Genomic DNA, 7023 nt, shown 5'->3' with positions numbered 1-7023 from the left:
CGGCTGCTGAGTACAGAGCCGCTTCTGATGCGGGCGGGCTGGCCAGCCGGGTGCATGTGGCAGAGAGACGGTGGAGGGAGGGAGCCACCGCAGCTGCGGCCACAGCACCCCCCCTCCCACAACCAGGGTCCAGGGAGCCCAACTCACCACCAGGGAGCCCCCACTGACCACCAGGGTAGGTAAGGTGACAACATTTTTTAAATAAAATCCGGGGACATTTTTAAATGTTCCCGGGAACATAAAATAAACATTTTTTTTAATACTCACCTGATCCCTGGATGCACCGCCAAGTACAGCCTCCCGTCTCCCACGCTGTCAGAAGCGTGTGCTGGTTACTACCTAAACCGGAGTGCGCTGTGTGCAGCTTCTGAGAAGATGTACCACTATGTACCACTGTCTCCAGTGTCTCTGTATTGCTTCCCTCTTTGGGAGTATCTTGTGCTGTGCGTTTTACATCTTTCGGTGTATATCTCTTTCCTGTCACAGTACCCTGTACTGCAGCCTGTCTACATGCTTCTCTCTGCCTGTCCTTGTGTCCAGTGCCCCGCTGCTGCAACTAGTCCTCTGAGTCTGTGTGGATGCGCTAGAGGGCCGCAAACCTGGCAGGTGTCCGGCAGCCAATCATCCTCACCATTAGAGGCTCTGTGGAAGACCCAGCCCTTAGACTCTGCACCTCTAGTGAGTCCCCAAAAATACACACAGACTCTTAGTCCCTTGGTTTCCCGTAACATACATCCCAGTTCTCACTTCAGTCTGTGATTCCAGCCTGCTCTGCAAAACCCGGAGTTTTCGTGCTCTGTGCCCTGGTCCCCAGATCATGACAGTCAGCCAGAGAAAAGGTCAAACACGGAGAACTGGAACAACAGCAGAGCACTTGGTAGATGTGAATGCATGCAAGCGTGAAGATTAAATGGACCAGCTGATAGATAGTGAACTGGTGTTGCATCTTAACTTTTTTTAATTGCTGCAGAATGATGATGTTTACAGGTTTGGTCAAAAGAGGGGGCCAAAGAGGAACAAACAGTGTCAGACATTTTGCAAACAAGGCATGCTGCAGCCAACTGGAGGAGGAAGGGTAGGAAACCCTAACAGGACCTCTTCGGAGGTGAGCGGGCGGGGGGGTGCATATAGGGCTGAGCAGGAGGTACAGCTAGAAACAGACAACAGACTAACAACTACTAAAAAGACAACCACATGATAGAAAGGAGCTTTGTCCCCAAATGGACTAAATTAATAAAAAAGATTTTACAGTGGGTAAAAAATAAACAAATACTTTTTCCCCCACGAGAAACAGGTACAATATTCTACATATGGATAATCGAAAAGCAGTCCCAAAAAAGAGGGTTGGTAGAATAATGTGCTAACTAAACCTCAAAGATCAGTGTGAGTGGATCACATTGCCACGTGCAGGACCTTACATCAACATTTCCAAAGTTTCACCAGGCAGGTGTGTGAATGCACACCTGCCTTCAGAGGGTCACCTCAGTGACCTAGAGGTGACCTCAGTGACCTGGAGACCATTGTGCACTGGTAAAAACTGATTAAAGTTGCTCTGCATAGGGCTGAAGCCAATTTGCTCAAATCCGAGAAAACTGAAAATAGACTGAGATGTAATATTAGACGTGTAGGTCTACCAGAACACACTGAGGTCGAAATCATTAAATGTCCAGCACTTCACTGTTACCTAGTTAGCTCTGCACATCCTTGCAAGCTCTGTATTAATCCAAAGGCCATATATACATTCAAAAAAATAAAATGATAGCTAAGTGCAGTGGATAATGCAGATAAAACTACTATTAATGAAAGAAGAAAATTAAAATAAAATTTCCAATTAAGTGACTTGATCAGGGCATATCACCAGGATAATTTCTCCGAAGGAACGCCTGGTCCCGCCAACAGATGCTAAAACTCTCTCCTTGAGAAGTCAGCAATAGGAGAGAGAACAAGCCAGGATGGATTCACTAACGTGAACACTGGGACAACTTAAAAAATAAATACTAATATCCCACTTACTACATATTTCTCACCAGAGGAAACTCCCAACTATGCTACTAGTACTTGACATAAGTAAGGCCTTTGACTCGGTCGGGTGGCACTATTTGCGCCATACCTTAACTAAATGGGGGTTTGGGCCCTCATTCATGCGATTAATTGACTTGTTATATTCGGAGCCCACGGCATACATCCAATACCAGCGCTTCCACTCCCACAGGATTGATATAACTAGAGGGACAAGACAGGGCTGCCCACTCTCCCCCTTCTATTAGCACTTGCCATAGAGCCCCTTGCTCAAGCCATACGACAGCATGCGGATATTAAGGGTATACAAGTGGCAGACTACCACCACAAACTTAGTCTGTTCGCAGACTGGTTTTGGGAGGCTGGCAATGAAGTGGGATAGCTGGCGGTGTTTCCAAGAATACAGGGGTATCGTGCCCCATCGGGATCGTAAATCAGGCAAAGAAAGTAAAGTAGTACCCTTTAGAACAGTGGTTCTCAACTCATGGGTCGCGACCAAAAGTGGGTCGCGACACCTTCTGCAGTGGTTGTGTGTACTTAAAGGACGATTGTGCCATACAGGTTAGGTATCACTGCGAATGTGAAACTATTTTTGGGTCGCGACTTAATGACCAAGGACAAATGTGGGTCCTGAGGTTACACAGGTTGAGAACCACTGCTTTAGAACATCCCGCAATTTCAGAGTAGTGGAATCCGTCCATTTCGCAAAGGATCCGTCCGTCTTCCCCGGGGGGAAGAAGTCAGAGCCCTGCAGAGGCATGAGGATGGAGTTGTGGGGCCAATGGAACCTGCGGTGTAGGCGGTCCCAAGTATGAAGTGTGAAAGTAGTCAGAGGTAAGACGGTAGGGGCTAGGGGCCTCCACTTGGGGGGTAGCCAGATTACCTCGATCAGGGGAGCACCACTCGTCGCAGCCTCCAAGGGCACCCAGCTTTTTCCCAATTCCCCAAACACCCAATGTCAGGGTTGCGTCTGATAGTGGCCAATAGGGGTTCTAGCGAGATGGCAAATAAAAGGGGGGATGGGGGCATCCCTGTCGTGTGCCATTATACAATGTAAAAGAGGGGGATAGGGACCAGTTAATGCGAATTTTAGCCGTAGGGTTGGCATAAAGCGCCGCGATCCACTCCATCATCCTGGGGCCCAGACCAAGGTGGGACAGGGTGGCCAGGAGAAAATCCCAAGCCACCCTGTCAAACGCTTTCTCTGTGTCGGTGGAGAGGAGTAGCGCGGGGGACTTTTGCTGTCTAGCATTGTGTATTAGGGAGAGTGATTTGAGAGTGGTGTCCCGAGCTTTCCTACCCGGGACAAAGCCTACCTGGTCTGGGTGGGGGACAAAGCCTACCTGGTCTGGGTGGATCCAGGACGGAAGGAGTGGATACAGCCTGTTTGCCAGGATCTTAGCGTACAGTTTGGTATCTACGTTGAGTAGTGAGATGGGGCGGTAGCTGGCGCAGTTCGAGGGATCTTTCTCTATGACTATGACTGTGATGTGGGCCAAAAGCAACTCCGAGCGCATGGGGGTAGTTGTGGAAATTGCATTAGCATAGGAGCAGAAGTGGGGAGCAAGGATGTCCTGAAAACATTTATAATAAAGCAGGGTAAATCCGTCAGGGCCTGGGCTTTTTCCCAATGGGGTAGTGCTAATTAACCCTAAATTCGGCTACGGTGATGTCAGCCTCAATGGCAGTTAGGGCCGATGCAGGTACCTGGGGGAGGGAGGCTTGCTGCAGGTATGAGTTAATTTTATCCAGTTTGGACATTTTGGCTGCGGGGTCCATTGGGGCACTTATCCGGTATAGATCCTGATAGTAATTGCGAAAAACGTCCGCAATGGCCGATGGCAATCGTGCCTGTTTTGGCTTTAATCTTGGAGATAAAGGTGGCGGACTGTTTGGATCGCAGTGCCCGTGCTAAAAATCTACAGGGTTTACCCCCTAGTTCATAATATTTACGGGAGACTGCATGGAAGGCTCGTGTGGTGTTCAGCTCCAGTAGAAGCCGCAGTTCCTCACACTTAGCCAAGAGTTCCCTGAGGACCCTAGGATCAGGGGAGTTTTTGTGGGACGCTTCTAGGCGCTGGATCTCAAACAGCAACGCCGCCATCCATTCCCGCGTGCGCTGGGCCCCCACCGCCATCAGCTGGCCGCGCACCACCGCTTTATGGGCTTCCCATGTGCACGCCGCGGAGACCTCGGGGGAGGTATTCGTGATGAAATAGGAAGTGACGGTCCGCGAGAGATCTGCAGCAATCTGCTGGTCGTGCAGTAACGAGTCATTGAGTTTCCAATTACACGTCCTGTCACCCAGCGAGTCCAGAGAAAGGGAGATCGTCACCGGGGCATGGTCCGAGATCGTGACCGGTAAGATCTACGTGAATTGCAGTTTTTCTCAGGAGGGTGTGATCCAACATGATCACATCGATCCTGGAATAGGTAGAGTGTACTGAGGAAAAATGGGAGTAGTCTCGAACTCCAGGGTGAAGGAGGCGCCACGCGTCCACCAGCTGGGATCTGTGGAGGGCCCTGCGCAGGGAAGTTAGATGGGAGGCCGGGTTCCGTGCTGTCACAGAGGAGGAATCTAGGGATGGGTCTAGGCATAAGTTCAGGTCCCCCGCCAAGATAAGTTTACCCTTTCGGAAATCTCCCGTTTTGTTCAATACTCGTCTCAAAAAGGTCACCTGGTGGACATCAGGAGAATATACATTAGCCAGTGTGAATGCTACACCCTGGATAGTGACCTGGAGGAGGAGAAATCGACCATCCGGGTCATTCAGGCGATCATGAAGCTGTACAGAGAGTCCCCGTCGGAACCCAATGGCGACTCCTTTGGTGGGTGAGGCGCTGTAATATCAGAGGGGATAGTGCTGTGCTTTAATCAATGTCGGGGAGATGTAGGAGAGGTGCGTCTCCTGGAGGAAGACCACATCCGCCCCATATCTATCGATTTCGGACAGTATCTGAAACCTTTTACGTGGAGAGTTCAGGCCTCGTACGTTATATGAGATTAGTTTTAGAGCCGCCATTGATGTTTCCTGTGGGGGGGACCCTCTGGGAGCAACACAAGTCTGAACAAGGTCAAGACAGGGGGGGTCACAGACAAGGGGTACAACGTTAGGGAGGGGGGGAAAACAAAAGGACGTGTACCTTGACATGGGCAGAATGATCTGCCTATCTCTAAGTGCCGTATGTTCGGCAGGAAATGCCTTTGCGAGGGACCAAAAGTCCCCCGGGAAGGCATGGCCTACAGGGGGTGGAGGGCCACACATGGCCGATCCCAAAGTGGGGTTCAGCGGCCAGGAGAGTGCATGAGACCTCTCCCCGTCCCCGAGTGAAAAAAGATGAACTACAAAAAAAAACAGTGCTATATCAGTGCATACACAACAGTAGAGAGATATTCAAAATAGAACAATGAACTCAATTCCAACAGGTGATGCGTAGGTGGTGGACAACTTCGCCTCGGTGCCTCCAACAGGGGGCATCCAGCTAGGCCTCAAACCGGCCCGCATTGAAGAACAGATGCTTACTCAGCAGAAACAGACGCATAAGGAATGCCAGATCAATCCCCTTGTGGGGGGTGGGGGGAAGGCCTGCTTCTGGATCCACGTTGTGGCTTTGGCTCTGCCCGTTGCCAGTGAGGAGATGGGGTGAAACGCCAGACTGGCAGATGGTCGTCCCAGTCAGGAAGCTCCGGCATGTGGATTTCCAGCTTGTCACAAAAATCAGCTAGCTCCTCCGGAAAGCGCAGGACCGCCGATTTGCCTCCTCAGGTGGCGATGAGGCAGGCAGGGAATCCCCATCTATACGGTATGTGGGAGTCCTTTAACCGTTGCAGAAGGGGTCTCAGCTTCCGCCTGCGGGCAAGGGTTTCTGGTGACAGATCCGGGAAAAAGTCCACCTCTGAGGAGGATTTAAGGTGGGTGAGGATCATGGCCTTGTCGGTGTAGTAATGCAGGCGCACTATGACGTCACAGGGTAGGTCTCCCGCTAGTGCTCTGGGCCTCAAGGCCCTGTGCGCTTGATCAAACATCAGGGTAGAAGTAGGGGGCCGGCCCAGGATAGTGTTGAGGATGCCCCTGATGGTGTCCGTGAGATCCGCATCTCCCGTGGCTTCAGGTATATTTATTTGGGTAGGTAGGCGGAGATTGTTCATACGGTTCGTGTTTTCCTGATCCTCGATCTTGTACAGGGCTTGGTGGGTGTGGAGCCAGGTTTGCTTACCCTGATTCTGGAGTTCGAGAATGGCCTGTGTATGGTCATCTAGGCGATCCTCCGCCACTTCCACGCTGTGTAACGTGTGCGAAAGTTCAGAGCGAAGCGCCATCAGATCCGTTTTGATAGAGGTCTCGAGGCGCAGGAACATGGCCGATAGCTCCCTCTTAGTCGGTAGGGATTGGGCCAGGGTGCGGACCGACATTTCAGAGCCGGCATCCGAATCTTCCGCTCCTGTCTGCGCTGAGGTGCTCTCCTGCAGGAACTGTCGGCGGCGCGTGGAGTCCATGGTAGGCCGCGCTGGTGATAGGGTCGGAGGCGCGTGTGGGGCCTCCCGGCCATCCGGTGGGGAGTCTGCCGCCCACAGGCGTTTGAGCGAGCCCGCGCTCGATCTCTTGGCGGAGCCCAACCCTAGGCATGAGGTTATTTTCCTCTACTACTTCTCTATCAGTACCTCTTATGAGCAGCCCCTGACTGGGTTTTCCATTCTCCTCCACCCTGGGATCATGTTTCTCCCTGATCCACCTTGCATATTGGTTTGTGCATATGATGATTTCGCACTGAGGGGGTAAGAATGGATTGGCAGATTTGTTGTAACAACATTACATTATTCAGTATGATTAATGGAATGGAGGCTACGGTCTACAGTACATAAGTGACTCAGTGCTCTCTCCCGCAATCGGCCCCAGCAGAGAGCGCCAAACCTACAGACTGTCCTGGATGGTGACATGGGGTCGGTGCTCCGCTCCCTTGCCACAAAAGATGACAGACAGGCTGGCACTCAGAGTGGAGGGA

The 7023-nt window shown here is 51.4% G+C and overlaps 1 protein-coding gene across 1 annotated transcript in view; it reads right to left on the bottom strand.

Annotated features, from left to right (window-relative positions):
* Positions 1–7023, bottom strand: part of SCAI (suppressor of cancer cell invasion) — a gene marked incomplete at its 5' end in the record, with an annotated part of 141518 nt that overhangs the window by 55036 nt on the left and 79459 nt on the right. The window lies entirely within an intron of this gene.

The sequence above is a fragment of the Nanorana parkeri genome, unplaced genomic scaffold (genome assembly GCF_000935625.1).
Source record: "Nanorana parkeri isolate BGI_ZX_2015 unplaced genomic scaffold, ASM93562v1 scaffold2343, whole genome shotgun sequence".
Lineage (NCBI taxonomy): Eukaryota > Metazoa > Chordata > Amphibia > Anura > Dicroglossidae > Nanorana > Nanorana parkeri.
This window is presented reverse-complemented; position numbering and strand designations above follow the sequence as displayed.